The 27,944-nt window shown below is 44.2% G+C and overlaps 1 protein-coding gene across 1 annotated transcript in view; it reads left to right on the top strand.

The window, feature by feature from the left end:
• Window positions 1-27,944, top strand: part of HS3ST4 (heparan sulfate-glucosamine 3-sulfotransferase 4) — a 481,008-nt gene that overhangs the window by 391,259 nt on the left and 61,805 nt on the right. The window lies entirely within an intron of this gene.

Raw genomic sequence — 27,944 nt, forward strand, 5'->3', positions numbered from 1 at the left:
GCGATGTGTAATGCTGGAAGGCTGACTATTCAAGGAGGCTCACTCTTGGGTTGAAATCCCAACTGAAGAATCTGAAAAAGAATATAGATAGATAAGTAGATAGATAGATATGGGCTTCCCTGGCAGCTCCAATGCTTAAGAATCTGCCTGCAATGCAGGAGACCCAGGTTCAATCCCTGGGTTGGGAAGATTCCCTGGAAAAGGGGTGGCTGCCAACTCCAATATTCTTGCCTGGAGAATTCCATGGACAGAGGAGGTTGGTGGGCTACAGTCCATAGGGTCGCAAAAGAGTCAGACACAACTTAATGACTAAACAACAACATGTATAGATAGATAAAACTGAATCACGGTGCTATACACTTGAAAGTAACACAGCATTATGAGCCAACTATACGTCAATAAAAATTTTAAATTGTGGGATCTGAGCAAATATCATGAGTTTTATCCTATAAAGTGATTCTAAGGACTCTCTTAATTACTCTAAGAAAATAGATATTAAGAATTATATTATAAAAGATCATTATTTCATATTTTGCAAGAATATTTAAATATAAAAAAATAAAATAAAAATAAAAATTTTAAATCAAAAAGAGCTTGGAAAGCAAAAACTAAGTAATGTATAAAAATCACCCAAAAATTAAATAAATAAATCCTAGCTGATGTGCTCTGTGATTGTGGGCCAGTTGCTTTCCCTCTCTGATGCTCAGTTTTTGTTACATGATTGAAGTAAGAGAACATTTTCCTCCTGGAGCTGGTTTGAGGAGTAGGAAGGTAATAGACACAGTTTCCTCTACTGAGGATTGTAACCACAATATGGTGAGAAAAATGAAAGAAGATAATCATGGTTACAACAGAACTCCTGGGAATACACTACTCCCCGCCACACACACAGCAAATATGAATCTCTTTTATGAACTGCCTTGGTTACTAACACCCAGGTCCCTGGTGGATCATATGGTAAAGAATCTGCCTGCAATGCAGGAGACTGGGGTTCGATCCCTGGGTCGGGAAGATCCCCTGGGGAAGGAAATGGCAACCCAATCCAGTATTCTTGCCTGGAGAATCCCATGGACAGGGGAGCCTGGTGGGTTGCAGTTCATGGGGTCGCAAAGAGTCAGACACAGCTGATTGACTGAGGATACGTAAGCGACTAACACTATTACTCAACTACCCCAGTTATAAAATTAGAAACAACACTTGAATTGTTTCATTCTCATCTGACCCACCTCTGCTTCTTGCAGCAACAGCCCCACCCCCGCCAATGGTCACTTGATCACCACATTGTGCCATTTGACCTCCTTTAAGTAATTTACAAAGTCTGCCTCCTTATCTTCATCCTCTCTGTCACTGCCTCAAATCCTGGCCTTATTACTTTTTGCTTGGATTAATGCAAGAATCACTTAACCAGTTTCACCGTCTTCAGTTTGGTTGCCCTCATGATCTGTTACTAGTTCCAATTTATAGATCAAGAAGTTGCGAGCCGAGAGATTCAATGAGTAGCCCCTATTCGCACAGCTAGTCAGTGGTGTTACAAAGAGATCCAACCCAAGCAGTCCGGCTCTAAGGTCTCTGCTCCTCTCTGCCTCAGAGTTCTGGGCACAGTGTATTACTTGGATGAAGAAACCCAGCAAGACTTCCTACATCTGGTAATTGCACCCCAAGTGAGTCCTGTTTCTTTCTCACCAGATGTTCCATCAGAGCTGCTCTAATTGTTACATGGACTCTGCAGGGGCTCCAAGGAGCAACCACATCATTCCACAGGAAGAGAGCAAGAAGAGGCGGAAAGGCAGAAATCGAGAAATGAGTTTCTGGGGAAGGGGGGAGGGAGACCCTCAAGGCATCATCACGTGCTATTCAGAGGCAGACTTGGACCACGTACAGAAAGGAGGAAGGCTGGACTAGAGATGGAGAAAGGAGGATTTCAGATCCATTTCAGCATTCCACGATCCAGCCCAGTGGGTGGGGCTGGATATGGGAAGTTTACAAATTGGGATGATGCTCGGAGGCTTCCCTGGTGGTTCAGTGGTAAAGAATCTGCCTGCAATGCAGGAGACACAGTTCCATTCCTGGGTGGGGAAGGTCCCCTGGAGGAGGGTGTGGCAATCCACTCCAGTATGCTTTCCTGGAGAATCCCATGAACGGAGAAGACTGGCAGGCTATAATCCGTAAGGTCACAAAGAGTCAGACGTGACTGAACACACACAGACACGATAAATGGATTCTAGTGGGAGCAGAGGCTGCTGGTTTGGAGCAAGATCCCAGGTAGACACGATGCTTATGCAGCACCGTCGGGACACATCACCCATGTCCCACTGAAGCTACAGGCAGGCAGAAGCAGCAGCTCCGGGCTTTCCCATGGCCTGTGGGTATCAGTGCTAGAGTGGCAGGAGAAACAAATGGAGGTACTTAAGTTCTGGGACAGGATTGCAGGCTGACCAGTCTGTGGACCTCAGTGTTCTCCTGCGAGGCTGACAGTGGTCTCCCCAACCATTTTTGCAAAATCACACCGACAGCTTGTGTGGATGTGTAATTTGTATATCAAGCTGCTCTAAAGGCTGCGGGTGTAGCGTTGAGGGCACGTCCGTGAGAGCCTGACATATTATGATCCTGGCATTTCCTTGCTCAGGGTCTATCTACCTTGGAATTTCTGAGCCGTGTCTAGAAGATGTCAGTAGCTGTTACAAGAGATGAAAAAGATGGCAGAGGGGTGGCATCATGGTCCAAAGAATCAGCCAAAAATGACCTCTTCCTTTTCTGAATTTTGAAAATGCGGCATCATATTGCACTGTCTTCAAAATTCATAATGTGTCTCAGCATTAAAGCTATGCAGTAAAGAATGTGGTTTTAGTTTAATTTAGCATGTTCTTGTCCAAATTTCTTTGACCAGAGTACTGGTTTTACTCAGAAGAGCCAGTAGCATCGCAAGCATTGTCCACACAGCCCTGCCCCGAGATTCAGTTCAGAAAATACTGATTTAGTTGAGTGCAGAAGTAGAACAGTAGAACTTTAAGAATGATGAAAAGTGTAGACTGTCCCTGTTGGTTTTTACCCCATTGCCAGGATCTTCCCATACTGGATGGTGAGCTCTGCTAATGCAGGCTTTGTGTCTAACATTTCACCACGGTGCCCTCCTAAACCTGTGAATGTTGCTTTTGTGTGTCTTGCCCTTTTCTTCAGGAACAAAGAAGTTCATCTGTGAATTTTCCATCTCTTGCAGTGTTTTCATCTTCTTTTGCTGTTTCTCGGCACCTTTATGACATCCCGATGGCCCTCTCACATTAATGATTATATTTTTGTCCACCGAAGATGACCTGCTCCTTTACCAGGCCTAATGCACATTTTAATTCTCTGATGTTATTCTTATTTTCCATCCATTCTAGCTTATCGGAAACAGTGCTTTCCACTGAAGTTATTTGTTTTATAGGTTTTGCTTTATTTCTGATTTCATTGAGTGTATGGTTTTGAAACTTTAAAGAGAGCGTTAACACATTTTTGCTTTCAGAAATTTTCTTTTGTTGCCTAGAGTATGTCTTCTTCATGGGCATTTTCTGCTGGTGCTCCATGAGTGTGAATGCTAAATCTTTGTTTCTTGCTGTGTAAGTTTTGGCAGCACTTAGAAGATAGTTTTTCATGAAAAGACAAGAAGAGTTCTTCTTCAAGCCTGTTGTTTCCCCAGGTTAGCTGTGTGGATTCATTTGTATTTCCCACATGGCACTTCCAGTTGCTCTTAGATTTTCTCTTGTTTCAGTGATACCACCTTGAGCTGAATTTCTGGCGTCTTGGAAGACTTTCAGCCAATGTGGTTTTTTAAGACTCAGGAGGAATTTTCTATCTATGCTTTAAGCAGAGAAATGTGTCTGTGTAGTATGTACACACACACACACACACACACACACACACACACACACACACATAGTTTATTTAACAAACGTAAGTTGCTAAGTCACGTCCGACTCTTTGCAACCCAGTGGACCGCAGTACGCCAGGCTCCTCTATCCTTCACTGTCTCCCAGAGTTTGTTCAAATTCATGTCCATTGAATTGTGATGCTATCTCATGATCTCATCATCTGCTGTCCCCTTCTCCTTTTGTCTTCAGTCTTTCCCAACATCAGGTCTTTTCCATTGAGTTGGCTATTTGCATCAGGTGGCCAAAGTATTGGAGCTTCAGCTTCAGCATCAATCCTTCCAATGAATATTTAGGGCTGATTTCCTTTAGGATCAACTGGTTTGATCTCCTTGCAGTCCAAGAGAATCTCAAGAGTCTTCTCTAGCATCACAATTCAAAAGCATCAATTCTTCAGTTCTCAAACTTCTTTATGGTCCAACTCTCACATCCCTACATGACTACTAGAAAAACCATGAAAGTGAAAGTGTTAGTTGCTCAGTCATGTCTGACTCTTTGAGACCCACCCCCCTCCCCCCCCCCCCCCCCCCCCCCCGCCCCCCCTCCCTCCCCCCGCCCGTCCCTGCCACCAGACAGTAGCCCACCAGGCTTCTCTGTGCCTTGAATTCTCTAGGCAAGAATACTGAAGTGGGTAGCCATTCCCTTCTCCAGGAGATGTTCCTGACCCAGGGATCAAATCTGGGTCAGGTAGATTATTTATGCTGTGCCTTCCCTGGTGCCTCAGATAGCACAGTGGCAAAATGATGTCTCTGCTTTTATACATTGCTTACTGGGGTGGTCAGTCAGTCAGTCAGTTCAGTTGCTCATCCCTGTCCAACTGTGTGCAACCCCATGGACTGCAGCATACCAGGCTTCCCTGTCCATCACCAACTCCCAAACTTACGTCCATTGAGTCGGTGATGCCATCCAACCATCTCATCCTCTGTCGTCTCCTTCTCCTCCTGCCTTCAATCTTTCCCATCATCAGGGTCTTTTCAAATGAATCAGCTGTTCGCATCAGATGGCCAAAGTATTGGAGTTTCAGCTTCAACATAAGTCCTTCCAATGAACAGTAGGGTGGTACTGGGCACTATTTCAAAGCCTTTTACATTTATTTAATCTGCAGAGTAACCCTATGAGGTTGATAATCTTATCCCCACTTTACAGATGAGAAAACTGAGTCAATATAATTTACCCAAGACCATAAAGTTATTAAGTATTTGAGCCAGAATTCAAAGCTGAAGAAAGGGGCTCTGGAGTCTGTGCTTTTAACTACTATGATATGCTTCCTTTTCATTCCTTTCTTGAAAGAGAATGGAAAACACTTTCTACTGCTTTGGTTTTCTTGCCTGTTATTTCCTTTCCCATTTAAAAGAAGTGACAGATGGCTGAGTTCTCCAACTGAGCGTCATAGTCCTGAATGGGTACAGCAAGGGATGCACTGATTCGAGGAATATAATGACAGCATCTACATGGGCACCTCCTGAGATAGTTCTCATGCAGGGCAGGGAGCTTTCCTGCTTTTAGCTGATACAAGGCCCTGGGCCCTAAGTTTCTGTGACTGAGAAGTTGCTGCAGAAAGGCTTGGCCTTCTTTGTCTGCAAATCTGCATTTGTTGTGTTTTTCCATGAGTATCTCAGTGGGAAGTTGGTGAGGGTCAATCTAGTTTTTTGCCAACTGTTCTCTTTCCCTCCCTCAAGATCACCTTTTCACTGTATAAAACCCATACTCCTGATTGTGTGTGAACACATCCACAAATGTGGTGTGTGACACTATAATTGGTACTAGGATCCAACATTAAATAACATTGCCTCCCACTAAAAGTGCTTCCCTGGTGGCTCAATGATAAAATAATCTGCCTGCAATGCGGGAGACTTGCAGGAGAAGCGGGTTTGATCCCTGGGTTGGGAAGATCCCCTTTAGAATAAAGTGGCAACCCACTCCAGTAGATTTGCCTGGGAAATCCCATGGAGAGAGAAGCCTTGCAGGCTATAGTCCATGGGTCTCAGAGAGTCAGATGTGACTGAGCGACTAAACAACCACAACCCACCAAAACAAAGTCACTCGCTTTTCATTTTTCTTCCAGTTTATCAGCAAGAGTATTGCCGTGGGTGCTAATATGCCTTTCACACCTCTCTGATATTTGCTAACATCTCCTATTGAACCAAGAGGAAGACTGGGAACCTTGGACGATAATGGAATCCAGTTCAAACTTGAGAATTCCCTTGTTCTCATCTTCTTTAATTTTTATGCTTGCCTTTCATTTGTGACAGATGATTCTGGTCTTCCACTAGCAATAATCATAGAAAACTTTCCTTTATTACCTAAAGGCAGCCAAGATTGTTTTAAAGTGGATGGATTTAAAGAAAATCTTGGGGAAAAAATAGGCTAATTCTTATAAGCCATGGCAAAAGTGAAGAAAATGGACTGCAAAAGCCTGCATCCTGGGAAATATGGTTGTGGGACTGAGGCAAGGCAAAAGAAGAAGGAGAATGGTGATAACTACTGGGAAAAGCATCTGCGGAAGGATGTAGTTGTGAATGTGTGTGTATGTATGTGTGTGCTTGTGTCTGTGTTGGAGGGGGACCTGTGTGCCTGTAGGGGTGTATGTGTGTGTATGCGCGTGCCTGAGCACATATTGAAGGGGGCACCTGTGTGTGTGTATGTGCACGGGTGTGTTTTCTCATACCTTGAAATCACCCCCATCAACCAGGATGAATTAGGAAGATTGACTCTGTGTGTGTTTTCTCTTTATAAACAGAATTGACTGCATCCATACTCTAAATTACATAATCACATGAATTCTGCTTGTTTTTCTGGAAATGGTTATCAGCACAAGTTACTGTTGGTGGGAGTGTAAATTGACACAGTCACTGTGGAAAACAGTATGGAGCTTCCTGAAAAAACTAAGCACAGAACTACCATACGATCCAGCAATCACAATACTGGACATATTCCCTGAGAAAACCATCAGTCTAAAGGACACGTGTACCCCAATACTCATAGCAGCACTGTGTACAATAGCCAGGACACGGAAATAACCTAAATGCTCCACAGCAGATAAATGGACGAGAAGATGTGGTGCATAGACTCCTGGAAATGAATTGCATGTGTGTGCTCAGCCACGTCCTACCCTTTGCAACCCCACGGACTGCAGCCCACCAGGCTCCTCTGTCCATGGGATTCTCTAGACAACAATGCTGGAGTGCGTTGCCATTTCCGACTCCAGGGAACCTTCCCAACTCAGGATCAAACCTGTGTCTTGCGTCTCCTGCATTGGCAGGTAGATTCTTTACCACTGGGCCACCTGGAATACGCTACAATGAAATATTACTCAGCAACTAAAAGGAACCCTGGTGGCTCAGACAGTAAAGCATCTGCCTACAGTGTGGGAGACCTGGGTTCAATCCCTGGGTCGGGAAGATCTCCTGGAGAAGGCAATGGCAACCCATTCCAGTATTCTTGACTGGAAAATCCCATGGATGGAGGAGCCTGGTAGGGCTGCAGTCCATGGGGTCACAAAGAGTCGGCCATGACTGAGAGACTTTCCTTTCCTTTCCTTTAAAAGGAATGAAATAGGGTCATTTGTGGATTGACCTAGAGCCTTGTCATTCATAGAAGTAAGTCAGAAAGAGAAAAACAAATATCATATATTAACACATACATATGGAATCTAGAAAATGGTACTGATGAACCTATTTGCGGAGCAGGAACTGAGACAGATGTAGGGAATGGACTTCTGGACACAGGGAGGGAAGGAGAGGGTGGGATGATCTGAAGATTGGGATTGACATCTATGCACTACCGCGTGTAGGATAGATAGCTGTGGTAACCTGCTGTAAAGCACAGGAAGCTCATTGGTGCTCTGTGATGACCTAGAGGGGTGGGAGGCGGGTGGAGGGGAAGGGATATATATGTATATATATTCATGTGTATGGCTGATTCACTTTATTGTACAGCAGAAACTAACACAAATTTTAAAGCAATTATACTCCAAAAAAATTATTGAGTCATTTCCTTTTACCATGCCCTGTGCAAGATGCTATGGTTACATCAGAAATTAAAACAGAAAGGGTCCCAGCTAAGACGTTAGAGAATTGCCTGTGACTGCCTACAGCCCCTCTTCCTCACCATGGTCTCTTGGTTAAGTGATTTGAATTCTTTGAGCCTTTGAGCATTCTCTTCCCCTCCATGTGGAAAGAGCCGAGACCTACCCCAAATATCCACCCTGGTGATACATGAGACAAGAGATACCAACACATTCTGCAAATTGTGGGGCAGCACACTGTCAGCGTTCTCACCATGAGCCTTGCATTCTGTATTTCCAATGCGCCATTAAGAGAATCCTTGCCTTTCCAGCCCTCACTCAGAAGCCTGCAAAAGATCCAGCTTCTCAGAAGACCTAATTGCCTGACTTGGACAATTCAGCTGGAATTGCAGGGGACCCTCTCTGCAGCAGGGAGCTGGGACGAAGGGGGCCTTGCAGTTTGCAGGTCCTGGATCTCCTTTGGGGAACAGTTACTTTTAAGGAGTTTGGCATCCTCAGTGTGTTCATCTAAAAAGGTATTGCAGATTAATACAACGCAGCCCCTGAATTTTAATAATGAGCGCAACAAATATGCAGAGCTCTGGGGAGAATAATTGAAAGGAAATCATCTAAGTCAGACTGGGTTCACGAGAACCCATTTGCAAGCTCTCTTCCAGTGGGGCGGGGATGGGAGAAAACTTCAGGTTAACAAGTTAATGACACCTGCCTACTGTACCTTTAATTACCCGGCAAACCTCAGGCAGAGACTGACAAGCGCTGGAGCCCTGTGTAGGTTGCCTAGGCCCCCTCCACAAGGGTAACACAGCTGTCTTCCCACAAGCTTTCCTGACGAGGGTGAGCATTATTTCACAAAATCTTATCTACCTTCCCAGGCGAGTAAATCTATTCGTATTTTTCTCCTGGGGTATTTCTTTTAATTCAGTATTCTTGTGTTTATTTATTTATCTAGGAGGACACTGAGGCTTAAAGATATGAAATGACATGTCCAGGATCACTCAGATTGCAGTGGACAGATTTCTTTCTGTAGCCTCTTTTTTTTTTTTTCTTACCCCTCTCTTTCTGTTATCTGTTTTCTCTTCCTTTCTCTCTTCTTCCCAGCCTTTCTTCTTTGCTTTCTTTTCCTCTTTGCTTAAACAGATATAAATGAGACACCCATGGATGCTCGTCTCAGCACTGCAGATGCTGAAATGGAAAAGCTCTGCCATGCTTCACCTTCAACATATTTACGTTGTTGCTGGGGTAGACAGATGAGGAAAAAAAAAAACAGAAATAATGTCAAGTAAACGAGCATGTAAAATAAGTTCAGGGAAGGGTCAAGGTGATGAGGAGTGACAGCAAGGAAGTCTCATTCAAGTGGAGGTCCAGTGGAGGCCTCCCTGTAAAGGCAGCATTTGTTCTGAGATATGAAGAGGATAAAGGAATGCACTCTGTGGAATCTGCCCAGTGAGAGTTCCAGGTGGAGAAAGCAGCAAGCACAAAGGTGCCTGTATTACTACCCTTGGACTGCTGTAACAACAACAACAACAACAACACAGACAAGGTGGCTGAAACAACATTTACTTCTTACAGTTTTGGAGGCTGGAAGTCCAAGATCAAGATGTTGGCCAATTTGTTCCTGGGCAAGGCTCTTCTGAGCTTGCAGACAGCCGCCTTCTCATTGGAGATAGGAGGCTCTGCGTATCTTCCTCTTCTACTAAGGGCACAAATTCCCTCCTGGGGGCACCACCCTCATGACCTTGTCTAAACCTAATAATCTCCCAAAGACCCCATGTCCAAGTGCCATCGCATGAGTGGTTGCAGCTTCTGCATATGAATGTGGGGGGAAAACAAACATTGAGCTATCACAGTGCTGGGTGGGGATGAGTTTGTTGTGTTTGAGGGATAGTGAGAAGGTCCACTGGGACTGGGCCTGAGTGAGCAATGGGGAAACTTGGGGGAGATGCATTCAGAGAGGAGACAGCTGGAGGCAGATCGCGTCCAGCTTTGTAGGCCAAGGTAGAGAGACCTTCCACGTGCTGACAAGGAGCTGTGAGCCAGTGGGACAGGAGTACGCTGTCCTCTACCTCTCCCCCTTCCCATTGCCTTGAGCTTGCTCGCCCAGACTCCTGCTTTCCAAATGTTGCCAAAGTTTTCTGGTTTGCACAATGTTCTTTTGGTGGGGAGGGGTCACATTTAAAAGTCAGGAGACAGTGTATATTTAAAAAAAAAAAAAAACAAGACCCAGAATTGTGACTTATTCTGAAAAAACTCAAATGATGTGACGCTAGCAGTATGTTCTATGGTGACAGCAGCTGGAGTGTGCAACTGTGAAGACAACGTGACTTGCACTTTCTGTTGGTCCCTGCTACTTCTGACGTTTCCTGAACCCTGAAACCAGATGATATTTCTGTGTCCTTCTTTGTGCTGCTTCTCTTCCTTGTAGGGACCTTTATCTCTGCAGATGATTTGATTTGAGGCTAGGACTTCTGATTCACTAAAAATATGCTCTGTCTACCTTCTTGAACTCTCTTCATCTTATATAACACACGTTGTTAGCTGCCTTCAGATGATTCTGTGAGGTTTGTCGGAGAAAAGGAAACAGAACACAAGACTGGATTCCTAGGCTCAAGTCCTAAGCCACTGATTTGCTGTGTTACCTTGGGCAAGCCCTTTTCCCTCTATGGGCTTTATTCTCCCATCTCTGAATGATACTCTCTTGGCATCTTTCCAGTTCTGCCCCCATGGACTGTAGCCCACCAGGCTCCTCTGTCCATGGGATTCTCCAGGCAAGAATACTGGAGTGGGTTGCCATTTCCTTCTCCAGGGGATCTTCCTGACCCAGGGATCGAACCCAGGTCTCCCATATTAAAGGCAGATGCTTTAACCTCTGAGCCACCAGGGAAGCCCTCTACATGTATAATATATCATGGCAACATAAGACATACCCCTCAAAAACCCACTTTCTCACATAAGTGGACAGACTCATCTTTCTGCGGTGGTCTGTGAGAGCAGGTGGAAGTTTGAGGTTTCTCATTTAGAAGTTTAAGTGAGATAAGTCATTTTCAATGTTCATCACAGCACTGAGATCAACCAATGAATGTTAACACTTGTGGCTTTATCATCCAGCATGAACCTCCCAAGTCATAGAAATATCATGGTGAGGACAATAAATATTTCTGCTTCCAGAAGATGTAAATAGTTGCATCTTAGGAAGGAAGCAGACTTTGCGATGATGTAAGGGAACATGTCAATCCTAAAGGAAATCAACCTTGAATATTCACTGGGAGGACTGTTGCTGAAGCTGAAGCTCCAATACTTTGGCCACCTTATGCAAAGAGCTGACTCATTGGAAAAGACCCTGAGAAAGGGTCTGGGAAGGATTGACCAGATATATCCTGGGGAAGATTGAAGGCAAAGGGGGAAGAGAGCAGCAGCGGATGAAATGGTTGGATGGCATCTCTGACTCCATGGACATGGATTTGAACAAACTCTGGGAGATGGTGAAGGATGGGGAAGCCTGGTGTGCTGCAGTCCATGGGGTCGCAAAGAGTTGGACTTGACAAGGTGACTGAACAACAATGACAAAAGGAACATGGGTTATTCTTTCCCAGAAAGACCCAAATCGGACTTAGAGAGTGTGGTCCTAATCAATAAGGACAAGAAGATCTTGATTAGAGACTGCTATGTGTATTCCTATGCACCATTGGGGTTAGGTATGGACCTCTCTGGACCCAATTTACTTGCCTAGAGACATGAAAATCAGAATCTTACATGTATATCTGTTTTTCCCAATATAGTTATATATATATATATATATATATATATCAATTTTCATATGTTACTATTATTAGCATTTACTATGGATGTTTGGGCAAGTATAACAATATAAGTTAGGCTCTGTTGCAGTAACAGTCACAACAGAAATATCAATAATTCAGAGTGTTTATTCCTCATTCAGAAAATATGTCTGTCGTCCATCAACTCAGGTGTTTGCCAGAAATGCGGTTCAGGGATGGAAGCTGATGCTGACATCTTAGAAACATAGATATCTGCTACCACAAAATCCAGCAAAGGGCAGTGTGTCAGGAGATTCCCTGGATATTATACGACATATGCCACTTCTTCCCACACTTCATTAGTCAAAGCAATCATGTCTGAGGGAGGATCAGTAGGTGAAGACATGCGATTCTGCTGTGTGTGCAGGGCAAGAGAAGCAAATATTTATGAAGGCTCTATCTTTGACCACAGAAAGGTGTTTGTTCTCCCACTCAGCAGAGAATCTGGGCTCCTTAATATCTCATAGCTGACCCCTGAAGTCATATGCATTCCCAACCCCTGGGCTAGAGGTTCTCTAAGGACTTGATGAAGATTAGATTGCATTGTTCTATTTTGTTCCTGAGGTTGAATTCAGAGTCACTCAGTTTGGTTTTGCTACATCTCTGTTATCCTTTCTTAAATTTATGAGCTGGTCTTTTGGCTCATTCAAGATTACCCTTTAAGGTGAATCACTAATAAGAGAGATGGGGCTCCTAGCTTCTTGAGATCCAAGAAGATTTAAAGTTGGACTGGTCCAGCCCCAACTTGCAGCTCTGGCATTGAGAAACTCTGTGGCTTCAGGTAGGTTATTTACCCTCTCTGAAACTCAGCTCCCAGTTATGATGGTAAGGGAGGTGACCATTGTAAAGCACCATACTTTGCCTAGCTCATAGCAGGCATGGGACCATTGATGATGATGATTTAGGAGAAACCTGGGCACTGTCTTTGGGTCATGGTGATGGGGGCTGGGGAGTGTGATGATTTGGGTGGTCCAGGGGCTGTCAGGGAAGTCTCAGCCTTAATTGCAGATCAATGGCAACAGCCTAGTTCCAGGGGTTACCTAAGTTCTGGGGGTTATGTAAGTTCCAAGGGTTGCCTAAGTTCCAAGGGTTACCTAAGTTCTAGAGGTTACCTACATTCCAGGGGTTACCTAACTTCTAGAAGTGGCCTGTGTTCTAGGGGTTACCTAAGTTCTAGGGGTTGGAAATAAGGCTGTAAATATACCCCAAAACTTAAGGATTTGAAGAAAAACTTCATGTATAAGAAAATCCTCTGAGTTGTCACTGTCCCTTTGCTAAACATCTTCTACTTTGTAGAGCCATTTGGTGAGGGTGTATATGGAGACTCTGTTTCTTTCCTCTTCAGTGTCCTTAAATTGAATGCCATCCTAATAGATTGTAATTCACAACAGCTGAATATGCACAGAAAGACGTTACATGCTAAACGTCTGATTGATTTGATTCATATAGACAGGAAGCATTACGGTTTGGGCCCAGAGTTCTAAAAAGCCTGACTTGTCTATCTCCATGGTTCAGGCTCACTGGACATTTAATAAATATCTCCTAGGAGTGTAAACACAATACCTTACCAGACAGAATAGATTTACATCTTAATGTCTCCTCACCATTGAGAGAGAGGGAGAAAGAGAAGAATATGCATCAAGATCTCTTACTTTTCAGAAGGATGGTAACTCTTGCCCGTTTCAAGCATGGAAAGTGGACTCTGGTTACCGACCATTGCAGGGGCTAAATGCCTCTCTTCCGCAAATCTTTGTCAATTTCTATTAAGGGGCCAGGAAAGCTGGGCAGTTGAATGGTCAGAACTGAAGCCAATGAGCCAAGCGGGAAATTTTTGAGAGCTAGTGATCAGGAAAGGGGTCATGTAAGAAGAATGGCTCATTGTTTAGCTGCTAAGTCATGTCTGACTCTTTGTGAGCCCATGAACTGTAGCCTGCCAGCCTCCTCTGTCCATGGAATTTCCCATGTAAGAATACTGGAGTGGGTTGCCATTTCCTTCTTCAGGGGATCTTCCCAACCCAGGAGTCAAACCCACATCTCCTGCTTGGCAGGCAAATTCTTTACCACTGAGCCACAAGGAGAGTCGCCATCTCCACCCAAATGAGATAGAAAGATAAGAATGGGAGTCAAAGTGGATCAGCACCAGGTCATTGTTTTAGAGGTGGAGACCCCATCAGAATCCAAAGTCTCCAGAAGGAGCCTGAGCTGAGGACGGAGAATGTGGTCATGGGTTCCATGAATGCATAGTGAGAAGGTCAAGTCTATGAGATACTCCAACATCCATCTCAGGGCAACAAAACAGCATGTTCTTTATCCACGTGTTTCTACTCTTTGAAGCTCAAGGCTCTTCCCTTATTCACTAAACTGAGTTTCTGCCAATGCCCTGCACCCAGTGCCCTAAAAAAATCACAAATGGATATCCTTGTGTTTCACCCAATAATGAGCTGTGATACAGGCATTTATTGATTGATTGCTTTTTCTTAACTTTCGTGATAACAAAGATCAGCTTATCAACTTGGCATTCTCTGCATGCATGTACTCACAGATGTCAAGTTCAACGTATGTGTTATGATTCATATCATAAGATGTGTTCCTGTTTACACTTAGCATTAAGTGTATTTTATTGAGTTGTTCCCAGTATGTTGTCATATTTAACCTTGAAGATGATCTTGTGAAGTTGATATTATCCCCATTTGATAAATGGGAAAACCAAGGCTCATGAAGATCAAGTAACGTATTTCAGTCTGTTTGTGTCAAGAGGAGAGATGCAGAAGCCTAGAAACAAACAGGGTCTCCATTGTATCATGGGGTGTCTCAGAGGAGAAGAAGGGGACATGTCAGAGGGGGTCCAAGGTAGAGGGCACAGTCCTGCCCAGAAAGTATGAGAGAGAGTTAAACTAGAGAGGGATGGCAATCTGAGAAGTCCTTCTTGAGAAGGGGGCATTCAGTCAGGTCCTGATGGAGGAGAAAACTGTACCATGAAAAGTGAGAGTCACACGTGTCAGGGCAGAAAAATGGCCCTATGAGAGCTTGAATTATAGTGATTCTCTGAGCTGTATAATTTGGCTGTGTGATTTCTGGGAAACTATCACACCTTTCTTTTTTTCAAATTAAAAAAAAAAAAAAACAAGATTTTTTTTTTTTTTAATGTGACCCATGTTTAAAGTCTTTATTGAATTTGTTACAGTGTTACTGCTTTTTCACCTTTTGGCTTTTTGGCCACGAGGCAGATGGGATTTTAACTCCCCACCAGGGATCAAACCTACACCCTCTACATTAAAGTGAAAGTGTTAATTGCTCAGTCGTATCCGATTCTTTGTGATCCCATGGACTGTAGTCCACCAGACTCCTCTGTCCATAGAATTCTCCAGGCAAGATTACTGGAGTGGGTTGCCATTTCCTTCTCCAGGGGATCTTCCTGACCTAGGGATTGAACCTGGGTCTCCTGCAATGCAGGCAGATTCTTTACCATTTGAGCCACCAGGGAAGCCCCTGCATTGAAAGGGGACGTCTTAACCACTGAACCGTGAAGGAAGTATCAACCACCACACCTTTCTGAAGCCCAGTTTCCTCATCTGTAGGGGAAAGGGGCCGTGTTAGAAGCTGCACACATGCCGGTTGCTGGTGTGTTATCTGGGCATTAGCTCAGAGCAACCCCTGGAGATTTTCCATTTGTCAAAGGAAGAGAAAGAAATCGGCTCCCAAGTGATGGTAGTATTTTTGATTGTGTTGCTTCATGCAGACCTTTTGGTCGGCTTAAATGTGGGCTTTGGGGAGGGTGGCGACACAAGTCAGCTAAAGCGGTCAGCAGGAGCACGCCCCTCAGCCATCAAACCCGGGGAGTGACAGCACTCACGGGCGTAGCAGGAGGTGGACAGCTTGGTGGCGGCTCTGACTAAAAGGTCTTAATGGATTGCGTGCTCTCCTGCTCGGTGATTACAGGATTCTTTCCTGTCTATCACGTCTCAGCCTCAGAGCAGCGCTGAAGAATTGCTGTGTTTCTGCTTGGCCCTCTTGCTCCCAAAGGTAGAATCGGGGTTGAGGGTGGGGCTGGAAATTGCTTCTCTTACATTGTCTGCTTCTGCTTTCTTCCACATGAAGGCAGATAACTCCAGAATCTTGGCTTTGGAAGCATCCTCATGGAATGTCTCACTCAGCCCCTTTTTGGTCCAGGTGGAGAAGCTGAGGCTCAGAGAAGGAGGGGGGATGAGGGAGGTCGTAGAACTGGAACTGTAGAGCTGGACCCTGGTGTTCTGACAATCAGGTCAAATGAACTTGTGCCAGGGGAGCATCCTTTGACCCCCATCCATCGTCTGGATTCAGCCTGCGAGGTAGGGAGCAAGTCGTGGGTCAGACCTTTTGGAGGGAGGTGGAGACAGTGCAATGATTTCAAGTCAGGACTTTCAGGGAAGATCCTCAGATCAGCTTGTCCTGAGCCTCTAGTTTAAAAAATAAGCCATAGCCAGCCAGAACCTCAGAATGTGTGAAAAGGCAGCATTAGATAATCCAAAGGCAATGAAAGGCCTTGTCAAAGTGATGGGCTTGGGATGATGAATATTGGGGTATCTGGCTGTTTCTTTTCCTTCCTTCCCTGTCTCTCTTTTCTCCCCTCTTTCTCTTTTTCTTGAATACTATCCGTAAGATGTGAGATCTGGCTTTCTTACAGAAAATTACCAGGCCAAAGAGGCAGAACTGTTTTCACAAATCATTATCTTAACAGTGAACCGGAGAGGATCCTTTAGGTACCAGTGTTGGAAAAATAGGCAAGGTGCTAAACATAGATCAGAAAGGCTGGCTTCAGTAACCAATTCCTTCATTCATTTACAGATTCACGAACATGCCTCACTATATAATAGGCTCCCAGTTCTGTTCTTCACTATGTGAGGCAGGCAACACATAAATACTCCAGGCCTCAGCTGCAAAGATGGTGATGATGGTGACGACACCTTACTGGATTCTGATGGGATTAAATAAGTTAGTCTAGGATGGTGAGGACTTCCCTGGGACTCAGTGGTAAAGAATCCACTTGCCAGTGCAGGAGACTTGGACTTGTTCCCTGGCTTGGGAAGATCCCCTGGAGAAGGAAATGGCAACCCACTCCAGTATTCTTGCCTGGGAAAGCCCATGGACAGAGGAGCCTGGAGGGCTACAGTCCATGGGGTCCCAAAAGAGTCAGACATGACTTAGTGACTAAACAGTAAGAGGCAAGTGAACGTATTGCATTCTGAAATCCATAAAACACAAAGCTCTACCGTTATCCTTGTTCTTTTACTTGTGATTGTGTTGACTGTTGTCTGAGCCCTGAGTCTGTGCAGTAGGTTTTCCTTATGGCCAATGTAGAGAAACCCCGTCCTGCCCTCCATGGAAAGACTGCATGACTACTCAAACTCTGTAAGAGGTACTAGGAGCCTGAATTTAACCTATGCTCTCCTATTGGAGTCTCGGCGGGGGCTGTGGCTGGTAACCTGGGGTAGACACCAGTGACACAGTGTTGTTCTTTAGTTGCTCAGTCGTGTCCGACTCTATGACCCCATGGACTGTAGACCACCAGCTTCCTCTGTCCATGGGATTTTCCAGGCAAGATACTGGAATCTATTTCCTTTCTGGAATACTGGAATACACTTCCTTCTCCAGATCTTCCCAACCCAGAGATCAAACTGGGTCTCCTGCTTGTCAGGCAGACTCTTTACCACTGAGCCACCTGGGAAGCCCAATGGCACATTAATTGGAAACTTTTCTACCTGAGTAGACTCCACTTCTGCTCCGCAACTGCTGTTATCTTCCATGCTTGTTCTGAGAGTTTCCTGGTGGTCACTGAGTCATTGAAATTCATTCTCACCTGAGTACCTTGCTCCCTGCTCTCAGATTGCTCAGTTGTACTGTCTTCAGACACTCAACAAATTTGCACTGCCCTCTGCTTCTTTCTCCCTTCATAGCAGACATTGCCAATCAATCATAACACTGACGCTTGGCCATGACAGGCCCTGGGACTCTGTCTCAACGTGGTTCTCTAATTAGCCACAAGGTGGAAGATACACAGAGCAATGGCATATTTGTTGTCTGAGATCTGGTATAACAGCTGACACATATTGATTAAGCTCCTGCTATGTGTTCAGCCTTCTAGCAGATACTGTATTGGAAACAAGGAGGCAATTTCTAATTCTCTTTGGTCTAGAAAAGTCCGTAAGAGCAGAGTAGATTCAAAACCCCCCCTGCAACTGATCAGACTGGATTTGTAATGAGCTGATCTGTCATTGATTACTGAGTGTCTGAGAATTCCACTGGGATTCTTTCTCCTTTCCCTTTGGCCCCTCGCTAACTGGAAGAATTCTCTAGTAGTCATGTAATGGTGTTTTCTACTCTACAATGAATCTTCGATGTTTCATAAAGATGTTCAGTAACACAAGTGCTATCATTGATTCTTGAGGAGCACCATTTATTACATGTCCCCATCCTCTCAAGAGCCTGTTTTCTTCTCTGTTTTTATTTTCTGAGCACATTCTCTATTCATGGAAAAGGCACACACACACACACACACACCCCTGTCCCATGGTGATGCAGTGTTTTGAACAGCTTTCTATGTGGGAATTTGCCAAAGGTTTTTGTCTTTTCTCCTTTTGGGGTCTAATTAAATTATTTCCACAGACTCCTTTAGCCAGATGCCTACTTGCCATGTCAAAAAACGCTAATAAATTGGCTGAGCTTGACTGCAGATACGGCGCTGTCTCTCTCTAATAAGAGGCGGTTCGTTGCACAGTGTGTACTTAATTGCTGAGCCGTGTGGTGTGGCCCTGGCTCAGAGTGCACGCCTAGTCCCTGGTAGAGAATACCCACACTCACTCAGTTCCAGGTCTCCACACCGCTCTTCCTTCTTCAAGCTCTCCTTGACCTCCGCCCACCGTCTTGGCTGCACACCAGCAGCTGGGAACAGTTATGATCAGAGGGAGGGTGGATTGAAGACTTCCTGGCCAGATCATTGGGAGCTTGGCATCCTTTTAACTTAACTTCATACCCAGATTTTGGGTAGGACTTTGTTGTCGTAAGTGGCAGAAAATCTGGCCACATTGTTCTAAGCAACTAGGAGCTTGTTGGCTCAGAAATATGAAGACTGTAAGAGTCATTCTGGTTTCAAATGCAGTTTGATCTCAGCCTCAAACAATGTCATCAAAACTGTTTCTCAGTTTCTCTTTCTTCTTCCATCTCAGGGCTCAGATCTCTGTGTGTGCTGCCTTTATTCTCTGATCAATTCTGATTTTATGGTGACAAGATGGAAGCAGCGGCTTAAGTCTCAAATTCTGTCAAGGTTCAGGTCCCATGGGAAAAAAGGTGCCATTTTTCCCTTTCTCTCAAAATTCTATAATTCTTGAGATTCATCCCTATTTGGATTGTTTCACGTCACACGTTCATCCTTGAACAAATCATCCTGTGGCCAGGAGACCGAACTTTCGTAGGCCGGCTCGTGTGTTCTACCTTCTGGAATTGATAATGGAATTCTCCTTGAATCACATGGGCTAAAAGTGGGAGTCAGAGGTTAATGAACACTGAGTGGCTAAAAGAGCGTGTGTCTATTATCCAACCATTAGATTTCTGTCTCAGAGCTGGATCCTCAAGTCCAAATCCCACTGAAGTTCTCAGATCCAGTTCAGAGAAGTTACAGAAAACAGCATAGGAATAAGATTTGGTTCAATTGCTGGATTCACTACTAATTTGCTGCTTAATGCCTCTGGAACTTAGTCTTCTCATCTTTAAAATGGGGATAGTAGTGGCTTTTGTACATTGCTTAGCACAGGCATTGGTGTACAGGAAACTTTAACAGATGGGGGTCTGGCTTGGTCTTTCTATCCAGATTTCTATCATGATAGCTTTCTTGGCGCTGTCAGTCCAGGGAAGACCTACTTTGCTCTTATCTGTCTCTTTTTCTCTCCAAGGATGAGATTGTTAGGCCTGAACTTTGGCTATGTGCCGGCAGACCTGCAAGTCTACTTGTTTTTCACTTTTTTGTTTTATATTGCAGTCTTTCACTTTCATAGCTGATTAACAATGTGGTGGTAGTCTCAGGTGAACAGCAGGGGAACTCAGTCATACATATACATGTATCCATTCTTCCCCAAACTCCCCTCCCATCCAGGCTGCCACGTAATGTTGAGCAGGGTTCCCTGTGGTATATAGTCGGTCCTTGTTGGTTATCCATCTTAAATATAGCAGTGTGTATATTTTGACTGTGTATTTCGATCTCAAACTCCCTAACTACCCCTTCCCCTATCCCACTTTTTTTTTTTGATACTTACCTGCAATACTTGTCCCATCTCTGCATCATCTTCATGCCACGCATCATGCTCTGTGGGTTCCCCTCTACCCCATACTGAACTTTCCCATGAATTTATCAATACTCTCTGGAGCTTTCTCTAACTTCCTCTCATAGCTTAGAGCTCCATCTGCATCACAGGAACATCTTCCCCAATCCTTTTAGTTCACTGACTAGCCCCTGGCTCTTCCCTGTGTGGCCTAGCCATTTCTGGCTAACAAGCCCATGCTCAGCCCTGTTATGAGATGTGATAAGGAGAAAGTGAGTGGGTGAGATGTTCACAGCACCATATTGAGTTGCACTGGAAAAGACATTAGAGGTCCTCTGATTTGGCTTCACTCCTATGGGAAAATTGCTAGTGGTGTGATTGGGGCCAGGTATAGAGAGGGTTGTTTGGAAGCTGGTTATGAACCTCTAGTTCAGTTCAGTCGCTCAGTTGTGTCCAACTCTTTGTGACCCCATGAACTGCAGCACACCAGGCCTCCCTGTCCATCACCAACTCCCAGAGTCCACCCAAACCCATGTCCATTGAGTCAGTGATGCCATCCAACCATCTCATCCTCTGTCATCCCTTACTCCTCCTGCCCTCAATCTCTCCCAGCATCAGGGTCTTTTCAAATGAGTCAAAACTTCGTATCAGGTGGCCAAAGTATTGGAATTTCAGGTTCAACATCAGTCCTTCCAATGAACACCCAGGACTGGTCTCCTTTAGGATGGACTGGTTGGATCTCCTTGCAGTCCAAGGGACTCTCAAGAGTCTTCTCCAACATCACAGTTCAAAAGCATCAATTCTTCAGCGCTCAGCTTTCTTTATAGTCCAACTCTCACATCCATACATGACTACTTGAAAAACCATAGCCTTGACTAGATGGACCTTTGTTGGCAAAGTAACGTCTCTGCTTTTTAATATGCTGTCTAGGTTGGTCATAACTTTCCTTCCAAGGAGTAAGCATCTTTTAATTTCATGGCTGCAATCACCATCTGCAGTGATTTTGGACCCCAACAAAACTTTGGCTGACTAATCAATCCCAGTAAATTAGAATATTCCATTGGCAATTGATACCCCATACTTCTACAGGAAAACAAAACACAATTAAGATTTACCTTATGGAGATAATGACCTTAAATTAGGTCTTATGGCTTCAGTGAGGTTCAGTACTGAAATAAATAAGAAGCTAGGTGGATAAAGTACATGGGGAAACCAGGGCTGCTGTTTACGCACACATCAGGGTGATGGGGGCTGTGGTCCATAGACAATGCAGTCCTCTTTTTAAGAAACCAGCCACTTCTCAGCTCCCACCAATAGCTGTCATACAGGAAGTTAAAACCAGTGTAGCCAAATCTCCTACTCTTCCAAGAGATGATGGAAATCTGGATTTGTAAACTAAACTCAATTTTTAGAAACGTTATTTATTATTTTTGGCTGCTCTGGGTCTTGGTTGCTGCAAGTGGGCTTTCCCTAGTTGCAGCGAGTAGGGGTGACTCTTGGTTGCTCTAGGCATGCAGGCTTCAGTAGTTATGACGCCAGGACGCAGTTACTCCATGGCGTGTTGGATCTTCGTGAACCAGGAATGGAACCCATGTCCCTTGATTGTCAGGCAGAGTCCCATCCACTGTACCACCAGGGAAGTTCCTAAACTTGGTTTTAAAATACTGGCTATTTTTAATCACTGGCAGAAAAAAAAAAAAAAGTTTCCAACACCTGTCTTAGTGTTTAGAGCAGGTCTTGAGGGTGCATAGGAGAGAACAGAAGGCAGCCCAGGTGTGGGTGGGCCATGGACAGAGACCCAGAAGCAGGACTGAGCATCGTTTCAGTAGCCAGAGTGAGGCATGTGATGGCCTGGAGGGACTGAGGACTGACGGGAAGAACACAGGGTAAGAAGAGCTAAGTAAGAAAGAGGCTTGAAGTCAGACAGAGTAGTTTAGATAGGATTCATGGGCCGTGGGGAATCCTTGTATGTTAGCATCAGGATCTGGGGAATAAATCCAGTGGAGGATGTAAATTAGGAAAGAGCAGGGAAAGCCTAGGAACAGAGATGACAGCCAGAATATATATATATATATATTCTTATATATTTGGCTGTTTATTCCATGGGCTTCCCAGATGGTACAGTGGTAAAGGATTTGCCTGTCAGTGCAGGAGATGTAAGTCTGATCCCTGAGTCAGGAAGATCCTCCCGGAGCAGGCAACCCACTCCAGTAGTATTTCCTGCAAAATTCCATGGACAGAGGAGTCTGGTGGGCTCCAGTCCACGGGGTCACAGAGTCGGACGGGACACAGCTGAGCTCTGAGCTGATTTATTTCATGCCCAGTAGTAAAGGGAACTTCAGGTTGAATTTAAAACATGGTGTGCGAGTTCCCCCCCCCCACCTTTTCTCCTGAGAAAATCGGTATGTAGTCTAAGTTCTCTTTGCACACCTCCCATTTGGTCACAAGAGTATTAAGAAGACGAGTACCCAAGGGTGGACATGTATTAAAATTATCAACTTACTGGCTTTTTAAAGGTTTCTTTTGCAAGTGAGAAATATAACTACAAGTGACTACTGCAAAACTATCGAGAGTTTCATCCACTGATGCTTTTGCACCATTAGTAAAAAAGACCAACACAGTGGGGGAGAAATAACGTCTTAATGATGTTGTTAAATTAGACTTGAAACATGTATAATATCATATGTGAAGTGAATCGCCAGTCCAGGTTCAGTGCAGGATACAGGATGCTCGGTGCTGGTGCACTGGGATGACCCAGAGGGATGGTACGGGGAGGGAGGTGGGAGGGGGGTTCAGGATGGGGGACATGTGTACACCCGTGGCAGATTCATGTTGATGTATGGCAAAACCAATACACTATTGTAAAGTAATTAGCCTCCAGTTAAAATAAATAAATTTATATTTTAAAAAAAAGAAATTAGACTTGATTTTGTGAACTCTCGGAAATGTCCCGGGGAACTCTAGAGTTCCATGAACCTCACCTTGAGTTTGGCTCTTCCCTGTTGTGAGCTGAACTAGCCATTGTTTTCTTGGAGCCCCATTTTTATCTAAAAGAGTAACTGAGAAATAAACTCTGATTATTCAGAATTGGTTATCAGGATGACCTATCAAAATTGAACAAACTGAGCCCTGAGCTTAAAAGAAAACTACCGACAGTATTTGTTGTCAATAATAAAATTCATATTTTCTGGTAAAAGAAGAACAGTGCAATAAGATTGGATAGTCAGCATAGACTAAACCATAAGGCAAGAAATAAAAAAGGAGGCAAGGGAAAAATTTTCCCATGGATTTCAACAGATCTTGAAGACCCCCAGTTTCTAAGTTCTACACACCAGCCTAGTTATATGGAAGTGAAAGTGAAAGTCGCTCAGTTGTGTCCAACTCTGGGACCCCATGGACTATATGTAGTCCATGAAATTCTCCAAGCCAGAGTACTGGATTGGATAGCTGTTCCATTCTCCATAGGATCTTCCCAACCCAGAGATCGAACCCAGGTCTCCCGCATTGCAGGTGGATTCTTTACCAGCTGAGCCATGATGGAAGCCCAAGAGTACTGGAGTGGGTAGCCTATCCCTTCTCCAGCGGATCTTCCCAACCCAAGAATCGAACTGGGGTCTCCATTGCAGGCAGATTCTTTACCAGCTGAGCTACCAGGGAAGCCCAGTTACAGGAGACCAAACATAAATAGGATACAGATCCTAGCCTGATACAACGAAGCCCAGAGAGAAGTCAGTTTGATACCAAGTGCTAAAAAAAAGCTTTGCTCTAGCTTTTTCATTATGTTGCAAAAGGACAAAATAAGACAATAAAATAAGACAACAATCTATAGCTCATCTACATTAATAAAATATGTTTCTGTCCGTTGTAAACAGCTGAGTGGAATTTCACAAAGTCTGGAGGGTGTGTTTGAGATGACTTTCCTGAGGATATTATGTGGCCACTTGAATTGAGTGTTGGGTATAACATGCCAGGTCATTACAATCTCATAAAGAAGATAGAGGGTGGTCTCCACTATGAACCCTAAAATGCAAGATGCAAGGAAGACCCTCTCAATAGGAGGTTTGCTTGAATAGTGAGCTGCTTATGACAACCACCTTTGTGTGGGGTAATGGCAGAGAGGTTGAAGGGTTCTCATGAACAATTTGAGAGAAGTGAGCAAATTTGTGAGATCAGGAAATTACACTTGCCCATAATATAAAACTTCCTTTTCTTGCCCCTAAACCTCAAAGTTAATTTGTTAAAGGAGATGGGGCAAAGGGTGTTCTTTCTGCAAGAGATAGGGAACATTTTAGCAGATGTGATCCTTGTGATGAACTGAATGTTTGTGTCCCCTTAAAATTCCCAGGTTGAAACTAATCCCAATATGATGGCATTAGAAGGTGGTTGTTGTTCAGTTGCTCACTTACGTCTGATTCTTTGTGACCCATGGAGTACAGCATGCCAGGCTTCCCTGTCCTTCACTGTCTCCTGGAGTTTGCTCAGACTCATGTCCCTTGAGTCCATGATGCCATCCAACCATCTCTTCCTCTTGTTGCCCCCTTCTTCTCCTGCCTCACTCTTTCCCAGCATCAAAGTCTTTTCCAGTGAGTTGTCTCTTCGCATCAGGTGGCCAAAGTATTAGAGCTTGAGCATCAGTCCTTCCAATGAATGTTCAGAGTTGGAAGGTGGGGCCCTTAGGAAATAATTAGGGTAGAGCCCTCACAAATGAGATGAGTGCCCTTAAAAGAAGAGGACTCGGACTTCCTTGGTGGTCCAGTGGTTAAGACTTTACCTTTCAATGCATGGGGTGTGGGTTCGACCCATGATCAGGGGGGCTAAAGTCCTACATACCTCTCAAACAACAACAACAAACAACAGAAAAAACAGAACATAAACAGCAGAAGCAATGTTGTAACAAATTCAATAAAGACTTTAAAAAATTATTTTAAAAGAAGAGAACAGAAGCTAGCTCACTGTCTTTCTACCATGTGGGGATAAAGTGAGAAGCTGGCAGTCTGTGACCAGAGAGGTTTCTCACCAGGAACCAGTCATGCTGGATCTTGAACTTCTGGTCTATGAGAAATGGATTTCTGTTATTTATAAGCCACCCAGTCTATGGCACTTTGTTAGAGCAGCTCCAACTGAACAAGACAGTCCCCTGGAGAGGAAGAATATTATCCTTGTGTCATTTTGGATTATCTTTGTTAACAGGAAATGAATCTCTCCTACATTAAAAATGAACTAAAGTGGAAACGTTTTCATCTCATTCTCCTTTGGTGCACTCAGGTTCTTCCCTTTTGTTCCTGGATCCTTCTGCCCTTTCCTGTCTCTCTCTTTCTACTTACTGAACATCTGCAAGAAACCTGGATGGGCTCCCAGCAGAAAAATCTATCCCTCGGATAAATGGAAATCTAGCCAATATGAGACTCGCCACCAGCAGCTGCCGTGTTTCTGCATGTGAAAGGTTAATGAACAGAAGACTGTCTGTACACCTGCATCAGTGCAGTGGGAGTACAGTGCTGAATTCCTCCTGCCTCACTGGCTCTGCAAAATTGCAAGTAATTTCTTGCTTCTCACTTAGGAATGGGAGTCTCACTCTACAGTCTTTCTGTGTCCAAAGGTAAGAGGTTCCTTTGCAGTGTGAACTTCAGGGACATTTGTTGCTTCAACCTCAAACCTGTAGATAGAATGAATGCCAGAAAAATTACTTGGGCATCAGGAGATTCAATGTAGTAAACAGTTAGTGGTAAAGTCGGTACTAAGGACCAGGGATGGTAGGAAGCTCCTTGTAAGCACGTGGATCTGGGAGGTAGAGGGTATTGAGTAGCATTTGACAGGCTGAAATATGGTTCTGATGGAGTAGTTTGTCCCTCATTATCTCTATTAACTGACACCTCCAAACCACCCTGAAAATAACATAAAAGCTAAGTAAAAAATCACAAGTTTTCTCTGAAGACATTATTTCCAGACTCTCTTAGTCCATTGGGGTTTCTGTAACAAAATGTCATAGACCAAGTGGCATATAGACAGCCGAAATTTATTTCACAGTTCTGAAGGTTGAGGAGTCTAAGATGAAGGTGCCAGCACATTTGGTATTTGGTAAAGACCTGCTTCCTAGACAGCCAGCTGTCTTTTTGCTGTAACTTCGTATTGTGGAAGGAGACAAGGAGCTTTCTCAGGCTGCTTTTGTGAGGGCACTAATCCTTTTTATGAGGGCTCCACCCTTCAGTTCAGTTCAATTCAGTCGCTCAGTCACGTCCAACTTTTTGTGACCCCATGGGCTGCGGCATGTCAGGCTTCCCTGTCCATCACCAACTCCCAGACCTTGCTCAAACTCATGTCCATCAAGCCAGTGATGCCATCCAACCATTTCATCCTCTGTCATCCTCTTCTCCTCCTACCTTCAATCTTACCCAGCATCTTTTCTAATGAGTCAGTTCTTTGCATCAGATGGCCAGAGTATTGGAGTTTCAGCTTCAGTATCAGTCCTTCCAATGAATATTCAAGGCTGATTTCCTTTAGGATAGACTGGTTGGATCTCCTTGCAGTCCAAGGGACTCTCAAGAATTTTCTCCAACGCCACAGTTTGAAAGCATCAATTCTTCAGCACTCAGCTTTCCGTATAGTCCAACTCACATCCATATATGACTACTGGAAAAACCATAGCTTTGACTAGATGGACCTTTGTTGGCAAAGTGATGTCTCTGCTTTTTAATATGCTGTCTAGATTGGTCATAGCTTTTCTTCCAAGGAGCCAGCATCTTTTCATTTCATGACAGCAGTCACCATCTGCAGTGATTTTGGAGCCCCCCCAAAATAAAGTCTGTCACTGTTTCCATTGCTTCCCCATCTATTTGCCATGAAGTGATGGGACCAGATGCCATGATCTTAGTTTTTGAATGTTGAGTTTTAAGCCAGCTTTTTCACTCTCCTCCTTCACTTTCATCAAGAGGCTTTTTAGTTCTTCTTCACTTTCTGTCATAAGGATGGTGTCATCTGAGTGTGAGGTGGTTGATACTTCTCCCGGCAATCTTGATTCCAGCTTGTGCTTCATCAAGCCCGGCATTTTTGCATGATGTACTCTGCATCTAAGTTAAATAAATACAGGCCCACCCTTAGGACCTAATTACCTCACAAAGTCTTCACCTTGTATGGGATTTCAACATATACTTTTCATTGTTTTTGTTCAGTCACTCAGTCGTGTCCGACTCTTTGCCACCCCATGGACTGTAACACCCCAGGCTTCCCTGTCCTTCTCCATCTTCCAGAGCTTGTTCCAACTCATGTCCATTGAGTCAGTGATGCCATCCAACCATCTTATCCTCTGTCAGCCCCTTCTCCTTTTGCCTTCAATCTTTCCCAGCATCAGGGTCTTTTCTAAGGAGTTGTCTCTTTGCATCAGGTGGCTGAAGTACTGGAGTTTCAGCTTCAGCATCAGACCTTCCACTAAATATTTAGGACTGATATCCTTTATGATTGACTGGTTTGATCTCACTGCAGTCCAAGGGACTCTCAAGAGCCTTCTCCAACACCACAGTTCAAAAGCATCAATTCTTTGGCACTCAGCCTTCTTTATGGTCCAACTCTCACATCCATACATGACTGCTGGAAAAACCATAGCTTTGACTATGTGGATCTTTGTCAGCAAAGTGATGACTCTGTTTTCTAATATGCTGTCTAGGTTGGTCATAGCTTTCCTTCCAAGGAATGGGCATATTTTAATTTCATGGCTGCAATAGCCATCCACAGTGATTTTGGAGCCCAGGAAAATAAAGTCTGTCACTGTCTCCCCATTGTCTCCCCATCTATTTGCCATGAAGTGTTGGGACCAGATGCTATAATCTTCATTTTTTGAATGTTAAAAAGGGATGTTTGAGAGGGACACAAATATTCAGTTCACAACACAAAATCACCAGCCCCACTTCCA

This window comes from Ovis aries, chromosome 24 (genome assembly GCF_016772045.2).
Source record: "Ovis aries strain OAR_USU_Benz2616 breed Rambouillet chromosome 24, ARS-UI_Ramb_v3.0, whole genome shotgun sequence".
Classification (NCBI taxonomy): domain Eukaryota; kingdom Metazoa; phylum Chordata; class Mammalia; order Artiodactyla; family Bovidae; genus Ovis; species Ovis aries.